The sequence below is a fragment of the Megascapheus bottae genome, chromosome 11 (genome assembly GCF_031878675.1).
Source record: "Megascapheus bottae isolate mThoBot1 chromosome 11, mThoBot2.hap1, whole genome shotgun sequence".
NCBI classification, from domain to species: Eukaryota; Metazoa; Chordata; class Mammalia; order Rodentia; family Geomyidae; genus Megascapheus; species Megascapheus bottae.
Window position 1 is genome coordinate 56151264 of NC_143519.1, and position 21434 is coordinate 56172697.

A 21434-nucleotide genomic window follows, 5' to 3' on the forward strand; every position below is an offset into this window, starting at 1 on the left:
AGACACAGTTCAGTCATTCACAGATCATCACTCCAGTTTATTTCTTTCTTGAAAAAAAGTTCATTTTGTTGTTATAATGCTTATATTACTGTATGTGTTCTGGTTATCGGAAGAAGAACAACTCATTGTTGAGTGTCTTAATACAGTAACAACAGCATAACAGAATAGTCATTCTGCCTCAAGGAATTTAATTAGGTAGCCAAATTGTTCTTTGTCAGTGACCCATCCTACTAATTGTGACAGTGTACATTTTCTTTTTTTTTTTTGACAGTTCCACATTTTATTTACACTTTAAGACTACCTTTAATCTCAAAATCACATATCCATACACTTAGTTCCTTTTTGTGGATTTAAACATAAATGCATGGTTTATTAAACGAAGACTGTAAACAAATATTTGTCATGTCTGTAACACACAGGAACAGCTTTTAACAGAAATTCATCGACCCCCCCCAACATCTTTTTATTATAAATACAGGTATCAAAACAATCCTGAACATATTTTTGATACTATACTAGTAGTCAGCACCCACACTGTTTCAAAAATTAACACAATTTGTGACAATATTCACTGTACCTGCTACTTTAACCAATTTCAACTGCAGCTTTTTCACTAAGTAAGATGGATAAAGCATGCCACTTCGGTTTTTCCTTCTGGAGGTTTTATGTGTCAGAAGCACAATCATTTTCCACTGCCATTTGACTCTTCTTGACATGCTTTCACCTTGAAAACCTGAGTTCTAATTCGAGTACTCCAGGTTCATATTTAAATGACAGTGCCTTAACAAGAGAAATAAAAATTCTGTTTCACTTTTCCTCCTGTTACCTGAAAACATAATGGGTGTACATATATTAAATATATTCTTACAAGTGTCCATGTCATGTTTACCAGCTGATATTCTCTTAATGTGTAGGTATTTTGCATTGTGATATTTAATCAAGACATTAATATGAGTAGAAGGTTGTTGATTTAAGACAAATTTAAGATTCACTAAAATTAATTGTTGTATGTCCTTCAGGTGGCTGTGGACATCATTAGATGTCTTAGCTCTTGAAGTACAAATTTGATGCTATATGAATTTTGCCATTTTGCTAACACTGGTATGCTCCGTGCATCCACCATTCCACTGGAATTGTTTATTCCATTCATATTAATTTCTGTTACAAATCTAACTGATGGAGGAGCCTCTGGATATTTAGGTCCACATTCTACTTTTAAGCTATATATTCTGTTTTCATAATTTGTCCTTGGTGGCCCAATAATCATGCCTGTCCACCTTGTGTCATATCTTCATCATCTTCAAGGCCCCAGCTAACTGTACCATCGCCTACTCCTTTTTGTCCTTCTTCAAGTTCTTCCAATAAGCGAAAATTACGAGGAACTTTAACTCCTGTGGAGACCGCCATCTTCTCCTGCAGCCCCAGTGTACATTTTCAATAAACGTATTTCTTTAAAAAAAAAAAAGGAGTTTGAGGCCCTCAATTAAAACCGTACTAGCCCTCCCTGCCCCAAATTGTACTAGAAGTTCCTAAGCTCTTGCCAAAAAGGAGAAAAATAAAAAGTAGGAAAATACTACTTGTAAAATTATATATAGGCCAAAATACTGATTCTGACTTCTGGACCTAGAGCAGACACTTGTAAATTCCATCCCATCCAGCCATAAAGTTCATGTACAATGGAAGTAGAATTCTCAAAGTTCTCAGTCTAGCACCTGGGGCCTCACAGATGTGAACCAGAAGAGGCAAAGCAGAACAGAAGTCCATGGCTTCTGCTGTGGTTGCTGGTTGCTGTGGTTCAGGGGGTAGGGGAGTGGGGGGTAAGGGGCAGCAGAAAATGATTAGGCAAAAGGACTCAGACTGTCTCACATCTTTCAACTTACATACAACTAAACATAAAAGAGGATCTAACTCTATTCCATATCTAGATGGCAGCTGATTCTCCTGTTGCCTTTCAGGTTGAACTTGTTGGGGGAGGAGGGAGATGTTAGTTTTCACTATTTTTTAATTTCTAATTCCCCCTATCCAAGCTTGTTAAGATGAATCACCCAATTCCCTGCAAGTAACAGGGTAGCACTACTTGGCCCTACATGTTCTCATACTCAGGGTATGTGGGCCCTGGGAGGTCCCAGGAAAATCTTCCACTCAACATCTGCAGAAATCCTGACTACTCAGGAGCTGAGATCTGAAGACTGGGGTTCAAGAAAGTCCATAGGACTCTAATCTCCTATTGTAGGACACCAATCCACCAATCCACCAAGAAACTCAAGTGGTAGAGCACTAGCCTTGAGCAAAAGCAGCTAAAGAACACGTGCCCAGGGTTGAGTTGAAATGCCAGTACTGACAAACCCACACAAAAGTACTTCCCTCAGCTGACCCCACAAAACCCAGCCAACCCTCTCTTGTCCACATCCCCTCCCTTAGCCCTCTTTCCTCCACATCCCACCCCACAAATTCTCCCTCAGAAAAGTCCTTCATTTTATTTTAATTCTTTTGGTAAAGATTAAAAGACAACAGTAAGAAAGGCTACCCTTGCTCAGACCCTCACCCCATGATCTTTACCTGTTAGCTATCCAACAGATAATATGAGAATAAGAACTTCATTCCCACAGTAACCTCAAACAGAAGTCATCAGCATGATGTCACTGAAGGAAGAATGGAATGTAGAATGTACCTTGCTTCACAGTACAGAGAATTAAAGGCACAGGCTCCTTAAAGACTGGGGGCTAAAAGTGGGGAGGATGTGCCAAGGCCAAAGACCCAAGCGTAATAATTTCAGCACATAACAGCCCATTTTTTTCTCTCTTGTATCTAATGGAGGGAATTTTTCTGTTAACTTATGAGACTATGAGATCTCTGAAACAAAAGGCTTTACTTTACTAAGCTGATACATGTGTTAGCTAGAGTTGGTACTGGAACAAACTCCCAACAAAGAACATGACATGTAACAGGAAAATTCCCCACCTGATTAACAGAAATAGGGTATTAAATAGAGTAAATTCAGTAATAATAATAATAATTTTTTTTGTCGGTTGTGGGGCTTCAACTCTGGGCTTGGGCGCTGTCCCTGAGCTCTTCAGCTCAAGGCTAATGCTCAACGAGCCAGAGCACCACTTCTGGTTTTCTAGTGGTTAATTGGAGATAAGAACCTCACAGACTTTGATTCCCACACTGGTTTGAACCTCAATCCTCAGATCTCAGCTTTCTAAGTACCTAGGTTTACAGGTGGGAGCCACAGGCACCTGGCTGAATAATAAAATTTTACATGGAACATATATTAGCTACAAATAAAAGGAAAAGGACAATGTAAAGTGGAGATAGTCTTGAAGAGGATGATGGTCCACAGAGAAATTTGCTACTACTTGGTTGGTTCTAAAGGAAGACACAAAGTTCTTTGTGACTAATCTGCAGGACAAAGGGAAAGAAATTGAAGCACATGTCTTTCTTGCTTTAGTTTAAAGCTGCTTTTGAACTCCACTTCTCTCCTCCTCTTCTTCTCTCCTTTCTCCTCTTTTCATCCTATGGCCAACAATAAGTTAGGATTTCTTAGAATTATCCTGTAGTATGTATTCTGATGGTCCTTTGCCTTTCCCTACAGGTTAGACATAATGAGTAGGGGACTGAATGTTTTCTGACCAGTATCAAATTTGGCTCAAATAGGCAAGAGGGACAGAGATGTCTTGGGGAAATATTTTTCATGACTTTTTATTTTGTCAGTCCAGGGGCTTGAACTCAGGGCCTACGTGCCATCCCTGGGCTCTTTTGCTCGAGGCTAATGCTCTACCACTTGAGCCACAGCTCCACTTTTTTGGGGAATTTTTTTTTTTATTACTGAAGCTATCATTTCACAGAATTGGGACGAAACTGGGCTAGCGGTGGCTGAAACTTAGAATCCTATCTACTTGGAATGCACAGGAGGAGATTGTAAATCAAAGTCATCTCGGGAATAAAAGCTTATGAAACTCCATCTCAACTAATCACTGAGTAAAATGTTACACACCTGTTGTCCTAGCTATCAGGGACACCCGGCTGGGGTCAGTGGTCATCTATCATACTTAGCAATGTGAGGAAGCATAAATAGAAGGATTATGTAAAGTAAAGGTAGGGGCTGGGAGTTTGGCCTAGTGGTAGAGTGCTTGCCTAGCATGCACGAAGACCCAGGTTCGATTCCTCAGTACTACATATATAGAAAAAAGGCAGAAATGGTGCTGTGGCCCAGTGGTAGAGCTCTAGCCTTGAGAAAGTCCAAGGATAGTACTCAGGCCCTGTGCTCAAGCCCAGGACTGGCAAAAAAAAAAAAAGCAAAGGTGGGCCAGGTACAAAGCAAGCCATGCCCAACCCCAAATGAAGAAAAGAAACAATTGTAAACTAACTTTATACTCCTTATTTATTGTTGAATAAATGAAAGATAAAAATAAATGCCAAATGAAATAAAACTTTTAAAATGTATTAGAAATGACTTGGTGGTGATTTCCATATAAAAATTAGCATAAAAATAATAATTATTTTTTGCTAGTCTTGGGGCTTGAACTAGGACCTGAGCACTGTCTTTGAGCTTTCTCAAAGCTAGAGTTCTACCACTTGAGCCACAGCACCACCTTCAACTTTTCCTCTGTATGTGGTACCAAGGAATAAAACCCAGGGCATATGCTTGCTAGGCAAGTACTTTACCACTAGACCATACTCCCAGCCCCTAAAAGCAGATTATTATCCCCAAGAATCCACAACTCAATAATTGGGCAAATAAACCAGACAGACATACATTTTAAAAGAAGTACAAGCAAGAGGAAATGTACAAATCCCTTGCCAATGAGGAAATACAAATCAAAGCACTGAGACTTTTTACAATCTTCAGTCAAAATGGCTATCACCAAGACCAAAATCAACAGCAAATACTTAGGATGCACCGTCCATAGGAATGTAAATGGGTAAAAGTGCTAAGGAAATCAATATGTAGATTCCTCAAAAAATATAGACCTACTACACAATCCAGTCTAATACTTAATACAAGGTATAAGAGGCACCTGCAAATCTCCATTCTCTGTAGCATTATTTACAATAGCCAAGATATGGAAACAGATGCCCTAGAAACTGTTGAATAGATTGAGAAATGTGGTATATGTACACAATGAAGTATTATTCAGCCATAAAGATGAATGAAGCTAGATTGTTTTCAGCCCAGGTTCAGAAAAACAAGTCACATATTTTCTCTCATATGTGGAAAAATACATATGAAAATAGACACGATAATACACACAAACATGTAACAGTTTTTGTCACTGAGGCTGTTTTGTGAGATTAAAAGAGGAAAGGAAAAAAGGATGTTTGAAAGGTACTATAATATACTGTATCTGTGAATGAAAATGGCATAATAAAGCTCACTGAAAAAAAAACTGTTGAATAATAAGGGGTAGAGAGAATGGGGAAAGGGAGAATAAGCAAGGGCAGTCAGTTTGATTAAAGGACATCATATGCTGTCGGGAGCAAGAGTGGAATCAAACTGTACTTTGATTTGCATCAGATAATTGCTTGATTGTCTTATTGTTTTTTGGCCTTCTCTTGTTCTATTGATCTGAGATTTACCATATGAATGTAACCCCCAACAGTTCCCTGATTAACCATCTGGATGTAACACCTGGGAGTGCCCTGGTCTGGGGAGGGGATATAAGCTTTGAGTTGAGAATAAACGAGGAGCGGCAGTTTTTGCCTGGGCTGCAGACCTCCCGGACCCGATGTGTTTGTCTCTCTTCTAATTTTTCCAGTCCCTGCCCCCTATTTCAGGAACCCCAATTTGCTGCCGGTAGGCCCCGGCATCTGGCGCCCGAACAGGGACCCTGAAAATCTGGGACGACGGTGGAGGACCCCGCTGTGGTGAGTAACACATCGTAGGACTATTAAGAGAGGATCTTAAGAGAGTGTATAGTCAGGAGTAAAAATTATGGGTCAAGTTAATAGCCATAGGTCATTTGTACCGATTTTAACAGACCTACTTGAAGCCCACGGAACGTGGGTGGGAAAAGGGGTGCTTCAGAGCTTCCTACAGTTTGTCGAGGAGGCATGCCCGAGGTCTATAGAGGAGGAATTCCAAAAAGCCTGGCAGCGGATAGGAAAAAGAATTCAAGAATATTATAATGTATATGGCCCTGAAAAGACCCCAGTAGAGGCTATTGATGTATGGAATCTAGTAAATGAATGCATAGATCCTCAACATGAGAATGCTGAACTTAATCTTGAATTAAGGAAAATTTATGAGTTAAAGGACCCTTCTGAAAAACCTAAGGCTGAGCCATATGCAGCAGCCCAAGAGAGTCTGAGTGAGATCTTGAAAAGGGAACAACAACCAGTAGATATTGAGTATCAGAATTCAGGTTTGAATATCAAGGAGAAAAGTTATGATGAGTCAATGGAGGGCCGGATGGCTACGGTGGAGAGGAAGTTAGAAGAAATGCTACATGTTCTATCGAAAATGGTGATGGAGCAGAGAGCCCCCCCAGAAGTAGGAAAGAAAGATGACCCTCAGGCCACTATGATGTCTGATTCTAAACCTTACCCCTCACACCCACCGCCTCCGGCTGCAGCCTTACGGCCTCAATCCCTTTTTCAACCTTTAGGCAAGCCTAAAAGCCCTAGCAACAAGTCCCTTTTAACAGGCACCACAACCAGGCACAGTGCATCGCAATTAAACCTGACTCAGGCTGCTAGAGAGAGGGAAGATATTTCAGGGCCTCGATGCTTCCCTAGTTTAGTTGATCATGATGAACAAGTATACCATCAACCTGTTCCTGTTAAACTATTACAGGATTTAAAAAGTGCCTGCTCCCAATATGGGCCAACTGCCCCTTTTACTCAAGTAATATTGGAGGCCGCGTGTGCTGGTATTGCATGCCCAAATGACTGGAAGCGGCTTGCCAGAGCATGCCTTAGTGCAGGAGAGTACTTATTATGGGAGACAGAGTTCACTGCACAGTGTCGGGCTAAAATTGAAACAAATGGGTCTAAGAACCTGCCTTACACTGTTGATCAGTTGTTAGGAGAGGGAACCTATAAAAACACCGAAGATCAATTGGGTTATGCAAAGGAGGCCTATTTACAAATAAATGCTGCGGCGAGAGAGGCTTGGAAAAGGTTACGCAATTCCAATCGTACAAAAAATCTAGTAGAAGTTAAACAGGGACCGAATGAACCTTATCTAGAATTTTTGTCTCGATTAATGGAGATTGCAGACCGCCTAGTACAAGATGAGAATGCAAGGAAGATTATAGTTAGACACATAGCCTATGAAAATGCCAACGCCGCCTGTCAGGCTGCTATCAGACCCCATAGGAACAAGGGAGGAATCACGGATTTTATTTCACTGTGTGCTGATATTGGACCCTCCCATGTGCAAGGCCTTACTTTAGCCGCCGCTCCTCAAGGAAAGACTGTTACTGAATTTCTAAAATATAGAGGTCAGCGGCATTCTCGGGATGCTAGACCCCCAGGGCGTTGCTTTTCTTGTGGACAAATAGGACATTGGATGACGCAATGCCCACGCCAGGCCAGGTTAAAGAGAGAAAAATCACCTGGCACATGTCCACACTGTGGTAAAGGGAAGCACTGGGCTAAAGATTGCAAGTCAGCAACAGGCCCGTTTTCGGGAAACTGGAGAAGGGGCCAGCCCCTGGCCCCGCAAAACCATGGGGCAGTCCCTCCCTCTTCTCGGCCACAAGTGCATCTTCTAACAACCCCCCAAGATCAGTCTCCAGCCTCCTCCGTGCCACCCCAGGCAGTGCAGGATTGGACCTCTGTTCCTCCACCTGCTCAGTATTGACCCCAGAGATGGGGACACAAGCTCTCCCCACGGGGGTCTTCGGCCCCCTTCCCCTGGGAGTGGCTGGATTGCTGTTAGGGCGAAGTAGCTCAGCCCTTAAAGGGATACAGATTACACCTGGCAAAATTGACCAGGATTTTACTGGAGAAATCAAAGTTATGGCCTCTGCCCCGAAACACGTGGTATCAATCCCAGCCGGTCAAAAATAGCACAACTAATACTTGTGCCTTTACCTCCCGGGGAGACTGCTAATTCCCCATGTGGACAGAGAGGATTTAGATCTTCTGATATCTATTGGGTACAAAGCATAAAACAAGAGAGGCCTGAGATGACTATATTTATACAAGAAAAGCCCTTTAAAGGAATATTAGACACTGGAGCAGATGTGTCTGTGATATCTAAAAAACACTGGCCAGCCCAATGGCCCCTGACAACCTCTATGACTTCCCTACAGGGGGTTGGGCAAGCAACTGACCCACAGCAGAGCAGTGCGATCCTTGTTTGGAGAGATGAGGAAGGGCACTCTGGTCATTTTCAGCCATTTGTCCTGGATCATCTGCCAATTAATTTATGGGGTCGTGATATCATGGAAAAAATGGGAGTGTATATGTTTAGTCCTAGTGCTGCGGTCACTAAGCAGTTACTTGATCAAGGCCTCCTCCCCTTTAGGGGACTAGGCCGAGCAGCACAGGGGGAGCTAGAGCCACTCCAACCCCAGTCTCACCCTACGAGACAAGGATTAGGGTATCCCTTAACGGGAGCTGTCGTTTGCCCTCCCCCTCATGCTGATCCCATAAATTGGCTCTCTGAACAACCGGTATGGGTCGAACAGTGGCCTCTTTCACTAGAAAAGATCATTGCAGTACAGCAGCTGGTACAGGAACAGCTGGACTTGGGACATGTGGCCCCTTCTAACTCTCCATGGAATTCTCCAATTTTTGTTATAAAGAAAAAGTCAGGTAAATGGAGGCTGTTACAGGATTTGAGAAAAGTGAACGCGTCAATGGAACTGATGGGGGCCCTACAGCCTGGCTTGCCTTCACCCATGGCAATCCCAAAGGATACTTATAAGATTATTATAGATTTGAAGGATTGTTTCTATACTATACCCCTGGCACCTCAAGACTGTAAGCGCTTTGCCTCCAGCGTCCCCTCTGTTAATTTTAAAGAACCCATGAAGCGATATCACTGGCTTGTGCTTCCACAGGGCATGGCAAATAGCCCAACTTTATGTCAAAGTTTTGTAGCTAGAGCCATTTCTTCCACTCATGAAAAATTTTCTTCTGTTTATATTGTTCATTATATGGATGACATCTTGTTGGCTTGTTCTGACCCTATCGTCGTACGACAAGCCTTTGGACAACTAAAGCAAGATCTGAGCCTCTTTGGCCTTGTAATAGCAGCTGAAAAGGTTCAGGAACACCCCCCTTTTACATATCTAGGCCATATATTGGGCCCACACTATTTTAAAAGCCAAAAAATACAATTAAAAACTTCACACTTAAGAACTCTTCATGATTTTCAGCAATTCTTAGGAGATATAAATTGGCTACGGCCTTATCTAAAGCTCTCCACAGGAGAGTTAAAACCCTTCTTTGATCTCTTAAAAGGAGATACCAACCCTACATCCTTGCGCGAATTAAATCCTGACGCCAGGAGGGCCATCCAAATTGTAGAAAAGGCAATTTCCCAGCAACAAGTGACCTATTGTGACTATTCTAAACCATGGGGAGTTTACATTTTAGCTACTTCTCACTCCCCAACTGCTGTATTGTGGCAGGATGGCCCACTTTTATGGCTTTATCTACCATCAACACCCGGCAAAGTGCTGACCCCCTACTACGAATTGGTAGCTAATCTGATACATATGTGCCGAGTGGATTCCCGTAAATATTTAGGTCAGGAACCTCATTTTATCTGTGTCCCATATAATTTACAACAACAAGATTGGCTATTCGCCCATTGCGATCCTTGGGCCATTGCTTGGGCCAATTATACGGGAAAAATTTTGCATCACTACCCGTCTAACAAACTTCTCCAATTTGCTGCGTATCATACGTTTCTATTTCCTTCCATACTACAGGCCTCGCCTTTATCTTCTGCCGCTTTGGTATTTACAGATGGATCCTCAAATGGAACGGCTGCTTTGACCATTAATGGGAAAACTCAATCTTGGGTTACAGGTTTTTCCTCTGCCCAAGAGGTGGAATTGGAGGCTGTTTTACAAGCACTCGTCCTGTTACAAGACGAGCCCTTTAACTTATACTCAGACAGTCAATATGTAATTCGTGCTCTTCAAGTCATAGAAACTGTTCCCTTTATTGGAACTACTAACTCCAATATCCAGACCCAATTTCGCCAAGTACAAACTTTGCTTTGTTCTCGCAACCACCCCTGTTTTTTTGGCTTCGTTCGAGCTCACACTAATCTTCCTGGCCCTTTAAGTGAGGGCAATGCGGTTACTGACTCTGCCACCAGAGTTTACTTAACTCAGGTTGAACTTGCTAAGCAGTCACATGCCATCCATCATCAAAACAGCCGAGCCTTGCGCCGACAGTTTAAATTATCTAGAGAAGCAGCACGACAAATAGTTAAGACTTGCTCCAACTGTGTCCCTTTTTCACCAGCCCCCCATTTAGGTATAAATCCACGAGGACTGCTTTCTAATCACATTTGGCAGATGGATGTCACACATGTTCCATCATTTGGCCAATTAAAATATGTTCATGTTACTGTAGATACTTATTCTAATTTTATCTTGGCCACCCCCCTTGCTGGGGAAGCCACTAAACATTGTATTTCTCACTGCATTCGATGCTTTGCTGTGATGGGGATTCCCTCGCAAATAAAAACAGATAATGGCCCTGGCTATGCAGGCCAAGCATTTCAATCCTTCTGCCATTCCTATAATATCACTCATATTACAGGCATTCCTTACAATCCTCAAGGTCAAGGCATCGTGGAGAGAGCTAATGGATTATTAAAACATCAAATTGCTAAAATACAGAAAGGAGAGTCGTATCCCGCTACCCCTGTGAATATACTTAATCATGCTTTATTTGTTTTAAATTTTTTGAATTTGGATTCAAATAATTTATCTGCTGCTCAGCGACTCTGGGAAAAAAGAGAGCAGCGTGCTTTTGCCTTAGTAAAGTGGAAGGATCCCCTAACTGGTGCTTGGCATGGACCCGATCCTGTTCTAACCTGGGGTCGAGGGCATGTATGTGTTTTTTCACAAGGAGAAAATGACGCCCGCTGGCTGCCTGAACACTGCGTTCGGATAGTGGAGAGTGACAGTGGCCATCCAAGCAGCGACTCACTGGGCCTACACCCCCAACCCTCCAGTGATGCATCCTGCGACCTGGGAAGGACCTGAGTTATTTGTGCATGTCAAGTGGGACTGCTACTGATCCACTTGTTCCACACATTCATATGAGCTGTGTTTCTCCTCCTTTTACTATTATGTAGGGACCTTTTAACATATTCATTGACTCTACACAATTTAATATGTGACATTATTTTGTCTTTACCATCCCTCTTCTTAATAACCTTTTTTGTAAAAGATGCCCAGGTGAAAAGCAAAGGCCTCCAGAGGTAAGTAGAAGTCGGCCGACCCCCTGTATGTCTGTGTTTTATTTTATTTTATTTTTGTTTGTTTGTTTGAAAAGGTGCACTGTGGGCCTAAAACAGAGGCCTGGGTGGTCAAGGGACGCCTTGACCCCCCCTCCCCTTCTGAGTTTCTTGTCAATAACAAGGCATACCTGAGAGTCCCACCAGCAAGACATGTCTAAATCTAAAAATAACTGTTTGGTGAAAACATTCATTTGAGCTCATGTTTTTTATGTTAAGTGTATCTGATTGAGTCCAAATTTCTTGTTATATGTCAATGTCTGATTCTGTTTAAAAGTCTGTGCTTCTCTGTCTTGTTCGTGTTACATAGTTTTCCTTGGGTATTTTGTTTTGTTTTGTTTTGTCCAGTTTTGTCTTTAAAACTGGTACCAGTTCTAAATATGGATCCTTATGGTTTTTCTGCGTGTACACAAGCACATCCTTGGTATCTTTTTGAATATTTCTGGGAAGTAAAAAGTTTTTCGCTCCACTCGGGCCTGATATGGCCCCTCCCAATTGGCTGCAGCTGAGGTGAGCAGAGGCCAGACAAAGCAGCTGCAGTCTTCGTCTAGTTTCCTTTTTCCTACAACCTGCTGAAGTGACAGTCTAGAGACAGTTGGTGGCAGGACACAAACTTCAGTCTTTAATTTTAGCTAGTCGCTTTGTTAAAAAGCTTTGTTTTAAAACTTGGTTGTCACCCACAAGAATAAGATTAGCAAAAAACCTTCATGATACTAAAATTTTCCGGAAAATGAACGGCCGATATTAATTTTGCGCGCTTTAAGATCTTTGAGTATGAATGTGTGTGCGAATGGGTGTGAGTGAACATGTTCAAGGTTAAATTGTCAGCATGCTGTATAAAACAATGGTTGAGCTCATTTGAAACACAAAGGGAATTGGGTAAATCTAAGTCTGAACTTCAAAAAAAAATTAGTAGGTTTGAATGTTTCCTATATCTCAAAGGTTTATTGCATTGTCTTAAGAAAAGCTGGTAAATATTTTTCTAGATCCTGAAATCTGCATTTTATTGCAAGGCATACAGCTGTTTACATTGTAAACATTGTATCCTGTTTAGCACAGAGGTGTTAGGGAATTTGGGATTTATTACTTTAAGTTAAAGTTTGGAAACATGTATTAGAGATTTCAATGTAAAATTGTTCATTAACGTCAGAAACTTTGCCTGTCTGTCTTTTCTTGCAAACTGAAACTAGAAATCTGATGGTAAAGTGTGGATAATGTGATTAGTATTTTAAAGGAATGTTTAAAGGTTTATCTCCATGCAATTGGGTGTATTTTAAAAAAGGGAAGGAAACTAAGTCCAGACTTAGGCTTTTGGTGCACTGATGTCTATAGTTCTTGCATTAGGGAAAAACTGTTATTTGAGTTTAAACTGTTGTTGGAGTTTTAGACAGCAATCTAAACTGCAAAAGAGCCCCTTTTTTCTAAAAGGCAAGAGGAGTGCCTTGGGCCCTAGGGGGCCTGAGGACAGAAGGAGTTCTTTGTGCCCTTAAAGGTTTTTCAATTGCAAATAAAGGCTAAGGTGTGAATTGTTTAAGCCAGTATCAGTAAAGTTATTAAGAACATTGGAAATGGGTCTCTAAACAATATTTGAAAGTGAAGTTGTCTTAAATGTTTAAAGAAAGAGAAAAAAGGAAAATTAGGACTACCAAAATGATTGCTTAATTGCTATTTAGCCTGCTCTTATAAAGTCTCCTTATAGCAATTTCCAGCTGGCCCATGGAGAAGGACAGCAATCCTTATTCAGATGTAACTTTGGCTCTTACCAAGTTCCAGGTAAGATCATGCTTAGAGACTATTTCTGAGTTGACCACCTTGTTGCTTCTAATTGGAGTAACTTGGCCTTTTGTAGGACTCATTGATCTGAAAGCTGCAGTTTCCAGCCAGCTCGGGCAAAGCAAGGTCCCTGTGAGACTGTGGTGTCTAATCTGCCAGCAGAATGCTGAGGCAGAGTTGCTTTGGAGCTCAAAGTGGCAGAGTGCTAGCCTTGAGCTGGAGAGCTGAGGGACAGGACCCAGACCCCGAGTTCAAGTCCAGCAACCAAGCAAGTGAAATGCCCATGGGATGTTTACCCCTGTGTGGAGAGACACTACTGGGACAATGAAGTATCCAGATGCAGAAAGCCTCTGCGTGGATGGCAGAGATGGTGTCAGATCCTAGAGTCACTCGTGCTTGGCCATTCAATATTAATCAGAGCCGGGAGGTCATAGAATAGTTTGTAAGCATGCCTTACTAGTGCCCGTGCCTTTCATAACTGGGCAGGAACTTGTCAATCTTCTGTGATAGTGGGTAGTTTAAAGTCCTAATTGAGCGAAATTTTTATTTATTTATTTATTTATTTTTGACACCAGCCACAAATTCAGGAAAAGTTTGTGGATCTGAGGCTTGTGTCTTTATTAATCTGTTTAGATCTGACAACTGAAGCATTGTTAAGGTTGCAGAAATTTAGTTCCCCAGACAATCAAGAAAAAGCCTTTGCAAATGGGTGCTATGTAAGCTACACTATTGTAGCCAAAGATGGTTTGTGCAGTTGTTTAATGTTAAATATGATCTCCAGTTTGGAGCAAATTATTATTCCTGATATCTAATCCTTGCAATCCCTGATAAAACAGGCTAGGCTTCTTAAGGTCCCTGGTCAAGCACAGAGACAACGCCCTTGAGTCAGCTTGAAGAAGTCACAGAAGCTGAATCTCCGCCCATCAATCCCCTTTAGATGAAGGGACCAGTCATTTTTGGAAAGTGAGACAGGATAATTAGAGATATTAGAGATAGTGGAAAGAATAGAAATTGCACTTGTGTTTCTTTTAAAATAAAAATGGGGGATATGTCAGGAGCAAGAGTGGAATCAAACTGTACTTTGATTTGCATCAGATAATTGCTTGATTGTCTTATTGTTTTTTGGCCTTCTCTTGTTCTATTGATCTGAGATTTACCATATGAATGTAACCCCCAACAGTTCCCTGATTAACCATCTGGATGTAACACCTGGGAGTGCCCTGGTCTGGGGAGGGGATATAAGCTTTGAGTTGAGAATAAACGAGGAGCGGCAGTTTTTGCCTGGGCTGCAGACCTCCCGGACCCGATGTGTTTGTCTCTCTTCTAATTTTTCCAGTCCCTGCCCCCTATTTCAGGAACCCCAATTTGCTGCCGGTAAGCCCCGGCAATATGCGTGTGTGTAATACCCTGGTGAGGTATGGAAGTTCTAAAAAAAAAAACCTAAGAATAGTATAACTTAGGACACATCAATACTGCCTTTAGGCATATATCTGAAGGAGTCTAATCAGTATATAGGAAAAACAACAACTGCATACCCATGTTTGTTTACAAGAGACAAATGGCAGAATCAGCTTAAGAGCTGATGACTGATAGGTAAAAGAATTACAGAGCATATATACCACGGAATATTATTCAGTCATAAAAATTATTTAAATCATGTCATTTACAATAAAGTAGATGGGACTGGAGAGCATCATGTTGAATGAGACAAGCCAAGTTCAAGGAGCCAAATATCATGCTATCATCTGTGCAATCTGGACTTTAAAGGCATATATACACATATGTATATGTATGTATATATACACAGAACTTATGGGACTGTTTTGGAAAATAAAAATGGGTAGAGGGAGAGTAGAAGAGAGACTTAATTTCCATATGGAGTTATGGATTTACATTGTCTCATAATATGTTCCGTTCTCAGATACTGGCATGTGTCTCTGTGCCTAGAATCCAAGTAGCACAAAGAAGGCAATATGTAATTTTAGAACCAAGACAACCTTTTTTACAGATTGAGTTGAGATTGCATAATGAGCAATAATGAGACAAATGAGCAAGTAAGGAGGAGTGAGAATGGGCACTGGTGGGTTATGAACAAATTCCTCTAGCTATCCAGATCTGAGGGTCACAGTTTGAAGCCAGCCCAGTCAGAAAAGTCTGTGTGATTCTTTTCTCCAATTAACCAGCAAAAAGCCAGAAGTGGAGCTGAGGTTAAGTGTTGGAGTGTTTGCCTTGAGTAAAAAAGCCAAGTGAGAGCAAAGCTCCACTACTGACTTACACACACATTTACACACACACACACACTGGGGTTTTAGTGTTTGCTTTTGAGAAACCCATTTTGTACATCTGATCTTTCTCTCTCTAATTCTCTCTTTCTCTCTCTCTCTCTCACTCCCTCCCTCTCCTTCTTTCTCTTCCCCCCCTCCCCACCTCTCTCCCTGTAGCTTGAGAGTAACCAGTAAAAGCAGAGTCAGGGCTGTGTGATACCACCAGGCCCAGCTTCTGCATTTCCAGCTGTGGTCACATCAGATCTGTGTGTGACAACCTGGAGCCAGGCAAGCAGGATTTGTGCTGCTCACCACCCCCAGACTACAATTCAGTGCTCTTGTACTCCTCACCTCCAGCCTATCACTTGACACAAGCACCTTCTTTCTAGAAGCACATGTGTACCTACACCCCCCACCCCGAAAACTAGTTTCTGTCAGTATCATGCATATATGAGTTTACACCTTTTCCTATCACAGGAGCCAGCTGCTTTGGATGACTTTAACAGTGCTTTATAATGTTTTGACTAACAAGAATGTAACCCCCAATAGACTTAATAGCGATAAGAGAAAGAACACTACTCTCCACCCTCATGTCACTCTCTGTGTTCAAGAGAAACCCTTCCTAAGCCCGATGACTCACCTGCCCCAGCTCCCAAGGGCTCAGGCCACACAGGAGATGAAGATGCACACAGGACAGGGTCAGGAGATGAAGATACACCGGTTGCTCTAGCAACTTTGGGACCAGAAAGCAGCAGCCCAGGAACTTAAAGGAATCGCACACTGGTGTAGGCAGTGCCTCTGGAGTCCTTTAGCCTGCAGGAGAAGGGGAGAAGGAAGGGAGGAAAGAAAAGGCAGGGGAAGGAGCAGGAGAGGGCTCTCTTGCAGTGTCATACCTCCAAGACCTCATAACCTTCACCAATGACAGGGAAGAAAGGAGGGGATATTTCCTGAGTTGTGGAATGAAAGCAAATCTTCAGAAACTACCTATGGGACTAGTTCTATTCCTATACTGTGGCTTGTCTTGATTTTGTAGCACTGAGGTGGTGCTCTACTCTGCGCCCACCATTGGCTTTAATGAATTATACTGAGAACTTAATTAGAATTGGGTGGTCCGATGTTAAGTGTGATGTTCGTAGGAAGGTAAGTGAAACCACTTTGGCCAGTGAAGGTGGTCTATGGATTTTATTTCAAAAACTGATAGATAGCTAAGACATTTTTCCTTTAGTATCCCATTTGCACAATTAGCTAGGTATATGTAGGACGTTGGAGAGAGTGTATATAACCATGTAGAGAATTTTCTCTGTACCCAAACTAGATCTAATGGAATAAAACCCAACAAGGCAGAAAATTTGTCATAATTAGTGTAAACCTTGGACTCTCCTAGCAGAGGATTACAATAGGGCAAAACTTAGATACATAAGGCAATATAGGATGAGGCTAAATGAAAGAACCTCCAAGATATGGAAACAAGAGCCATATAATGTGTGATTGTTGTTCTTAATGTACTATGTTATTTCTCATCTCTTTTGTTGTCCCTTAGTTATTCTCATACTGTTGTAGTATCTTAGCTTGTTATCTGGTATATTGTATATATGTTTATTTGTTTATTTGAAATAGGATAGGAAAGGGAGGAAAATAAGATGAGGGGAGAGTGGGGAGAGGGAAATGGGGACAAAAACATGATGAGGGGTATCAATGTTTGTGATGTAATGTACCTTCTATCTGGCCAATATAATGTAACCCTTCTATTAATTACAATTAATAAAAAAGAAAAAATGAGTAGAGGGAAAGAATAATGGAAGGTAAATAATATCAAAACACAGGGAAGCTATCTATGAAGTAGTTATCTCACTGAAAGCTACTAACAATAGAGAGTGGGGGGATGGGAAAGAGCAATAAGAAGGGATTCTCATGAAAATGGAAAACATGTGCATGAGAAATGGTTATACCACTTGTTACAGTAACTATACACTCAAATGTTTAAATAGGAATTTTAATTCACAATAGCCTCAAATAAAACTTACCTCGGAATAACCCTCAATGAGGACCAAATATTTCTCCTTGCAACTATAACTGTCTGAAAAGAAAGATGGATGAAGGCATTAGAAGATGGAAAGACAGAATGGCAGAGTTAATACTAATATTATTAATATTAAGGGTATAACTATACAATAGAATATTACTTGACAATAAAAAGGAATGTAGTATGGATATATACTTTAACGTGGATGAACTTTGAAAACATGCTAAGCAAAATAAGCCATATTGTATTGATATGAAAAGTCCAGAATAAGGATAGAGAGGGAGATAGAAAAATACTTCAATATTTGTCCAAAACTTCTGGTGGGGAGTTAGGAAAAGAATAACTAGTATTGGGTATAGGGTTTCTTTATGGAGTGATGAAAGATATCTAAAATTAAGAGAATGGTGATGCTAAGGGCCAGCCTCCCAACTCTCTAAATGTAAATAAAGTGCACTGAACTAAATACCTTAAAAAGGGAGAATTCTAGGTTATATGAATTGCATCTCAATAGACATCTTGAAAACCCTATATTTCCTCCACCTCTAGGAGAGGCAAATGTAACTACAGTTCCCATCTGAAGGTACATGTGATGCATGGCAGACCTTTCATGAATGCAGAATTTATCCATACCTGATGTTTTGAAGACGCTGCCTCAGTTTTTCTGCCCTGGCACACATCCTACTGCTGGAAATGTGGTCCTGCGGTCTATCGAGGTGATTCTGTCCTTGTCCCTCAGGGGTTGGCTTGTCCTTTAACCTGGGTTCTACACACTTTCCTGCCTGCTTCACTGAGGACATTAGGAACTTCACAGCCAAGGTCAAATCTTCTCGAAGCAAGTCCTGGCAGCGACGTGGGTCTTCTCCACATTCTGGACACAGGTCCTGCAGCGAATCTGGGATTTTTACTCTTCAACAGGAAGAGAAGATAAGGAGCCGGCACCCCTGGAATCACGATCCAGAATACTGGGGCTCGGGGCCGTGGGATAACTTCAGCAGGGCCACCGGGCAAATCCTCGGGCCTGGCCCTAGGGCCTCAAGTGCCTTTCTGTCGCACTGCCTGCTTCGCAGAGCTAGGTTAGGTAGGCGCCCACACACGGTCCGGGCCTTCAGCTCCACACTCGGCCAAGCCCCAGCAGGTCCTACAAGGTGGAGGTTCCATAAACCGCCGTGAGCGGATGCGGCCTGGCGGCCCAGCCCCCCACGCAGGCGGCTTGCAGGTCGTCGAGGCCTCCCAGGCGCTTCGAGGCCAGCGGGCCCGACAGACGAGCCCTCAGCTGTGGGGAAACCCGGCAGGCCAAAAGGTCTCCCGGACATTCAGGAAACTCTTGCCCCAGCAAAGCGATGGAGACAGAATTCAGTTACCTCGAGGGAAGTTGAAGGAAACCACCATTAAACGCCTGCGCAAACCATCCCTCAGGCAGCGCCACAGCGTAAGTGCCGCCCTGGCTTAGGACCCGCCCCTTCTTGGGCGGATCCTGACATAGGTCCCTCCCCTGGGCTCCTGCACACCCCCAGCATAGGCTGGTGGTACCTTAGGGCCCGCCCTCAGCACGGGCCTGCCGCCCCCAGCATAGGTCAACACCTATCATAGGTCCCACCTCCAGTATAGGCCCGCCCTCAGCACGGGCCTGCCGCCCCCAGCATAGGTCAACACCCATCATAGGTCCCGCCTCCAGTATAGGCCCGCCCTCAGCACAGGCCTGCTCCAGCAGAAGGCCTTCCCCAGCACACCTTTAACACCTCTATCCTTGCTCCCGGGTAGGCCCAACCACACCAGTGGGCCAGGGCCAGGATATTGCCTATCCCCAGCATAGAGTCACCCCCAAGCTGCTTTCAGCATAGGCCTCACCCCAGACATTGACAGACATACACTTGCTTAGGTCCCATCCATGATACTGGCCCTACCCCAGGGTGAACTCCCAGAATCCCTCCCAGAACTCATTCACACAAATCTCACCCGAAGCAGAGGTCCTACAAAAACAAAAGGTACCACAACGTAAAACTGCTGGAATGAAGGCAAGGACTATGTCAATCTCCCAGGGAGATCATCTCTTTCAAAGTAAAAGGGAGGGAGAAAAGGGCTGTAACCCAAGTCTCATTGAAGGCTTGATGATGAAAAGTCCTCATCTGATGGCTTCCAGCTCGCTAACTAGGGGAACACAAGTTGAGGACAATACAGAATTAGTTCTGTGTAGTATGAGACATTTGGTTGTTTACATAGACCATGAGGTGATGTAAGATCCAGAGCCACAAAACTTTCTGTGGTTTTGTACAAATTATATACCTAATACATGGTATTTGGGTACTTACTAAATGCAGAATGAAGTGGCTGAAAATAATGATTTCTATATGGCTATGAAACTAGTAGCCTTGATGTTTTCACTTGTATGCTTTTATTATTTCCTATGACTTTATTATTTCCTAAAGAATAGGTCTGAAAGGAGGCAGAGTTTGTATTTGTGTGGAAGGAATGATGAATGATGAAAATAGGGTGGCTATTTAAATTATTAATGTATTTGTGTGGAGAATGTATGTGGGTAGTGTGTGTGTGTGTGTGTGTGTGTGTGTGTGTGTGTGTGTTGCTGGAACTAGGCCTCTTCCTCTTACTTATTTGTTCAATCAGTGGTGCTCTACCATTAGTACCACAGTTCCACTTCCAACCCTTTGCAGTTAATTGAAAATAAGAGTCTTACTGGTTTGGTCTACAGGGTTGGCTTCAAACTTCAGTTCTCAGAACTCAGACTCCTAAGTAGGTAGGATTACAGGTGAAGATATCAGGCTTTTGGTTTTTTGCATTGTTTTTTTGTTTTGGGAGAGGGGATTTGGTAGTGGTAGCTATTTTATTTTCATAGGAAGAAAAGAAAAAGGGAGGGGTAGAACTGGAAAGAACAGAGTCAGTTATATACAGAAAATAATTTTTTATTGTATTTTATTGTTGGGTGATGTATAGAGGGGTTACAGTTATAGAGGGGTTATAGATGTTATAGGTGGGTTACATTCATCAGGTAATGGTACATTCGTTTTTGAACACTGATACCACTTCCCATGTTTTCCTCTCACTTTCCCTCCCCGACTAATCATCTTGTTTTTCCCCTCCCTTTCCTATTTCAAATAAACAAATTAACATATTTGTCAGCTAATAACAAACCATTCAATAAAACTAATCTTAGGAAGCCAAAACATATTCTGATTAGAGGGAGAAAGGGGAATTCAATATTCAATTATTCAGTTACTCAATTCATTATATTCAATATTATAGTCAGTATTATGTAAAAATTTGCTAAGTAATTTGGAAGGGTGACATTCATCAAGATAATTGTACTCGTAACCTGACTTCTAGAATTGAAACCCCTTTGTACAACTATTTAATAAATAAAACTATGTTTTACAAGTCAGTTCCGTGACAAATCATTAAATCTTCCATAGGTACGAAGAAAACGTAGATGAAAGATTGCCAGTGGGCAGGAGTTAATAGGGAGATCAACAGGTTGAAAATTTTGAAAAAATGTTGAAGAATTGGTATATTGAAGACATATACTGGAAAGATGAGACAAAAATTAAAAGATTCAGGTATTACTAGGGGATATTAGATTGTGTGTGTGTGTGTGTGTGTGTGTGTGTGTGTGTGTGTGAATGCTGGGGCTTGAACTCAGGGCCTGGATGCTGTCTGAGTTTTTTGTACTCAAGGCTAGCGTTCTTTTTTTTTTTTTTTTTTTTTTTGCCAGTCCTTGGCTTGGGATCAGGGCATTGGGTTTTCTCAAGGCTAGAGCTCTACCACTTGAGCTACAGCACCACTTCTGGCTTTTTTTCTATGTATGTCGTAACAAGGAATCAAACCCGGGTCTTCATGCATGCTAGGCAAGCACTCTATCAAGTAGGCCAAAATCCCAGACCTAGCATTCTACTTCTTGAGCCACAATTCCCTAACAGCTTTTTTA

General features: G+C 42.1%; 1 long non-coding RNA gene across 2 annotated transcripts; it reads right to left on the bottom strand.

The window, feature by feature from the left end:
- Nucleotides 1-547: 547 nt before the first annotated feature.
- LOC150057112 (uncharacterized) lies at nucleotides 548-18356 on the bottom strand. Of its 2 annotated transcripts, none has more exons than XR_016537042.1 (3): nucleotides 18128-18356; nucleotides 17499-17551; nucleotides 548-780 (listed from the first exon to the last, which is right to left on the bottom strand). It is a non-coding gene; the product is annotated as an uncharacterized LOC150057112 (long non-coding RNA). The 2 variants fall into 2 exon arrangements; XR_016537041.1 differs by lacking the exons at nucleotides 17499-17551; nucleotides 18128-18356 and adding exons at nucleotides 1323-1449; nucleotides 2560-2629.
- Between the last annotated feature and the right edge of the window lie 3078 nt (nucleotides 18357-21434).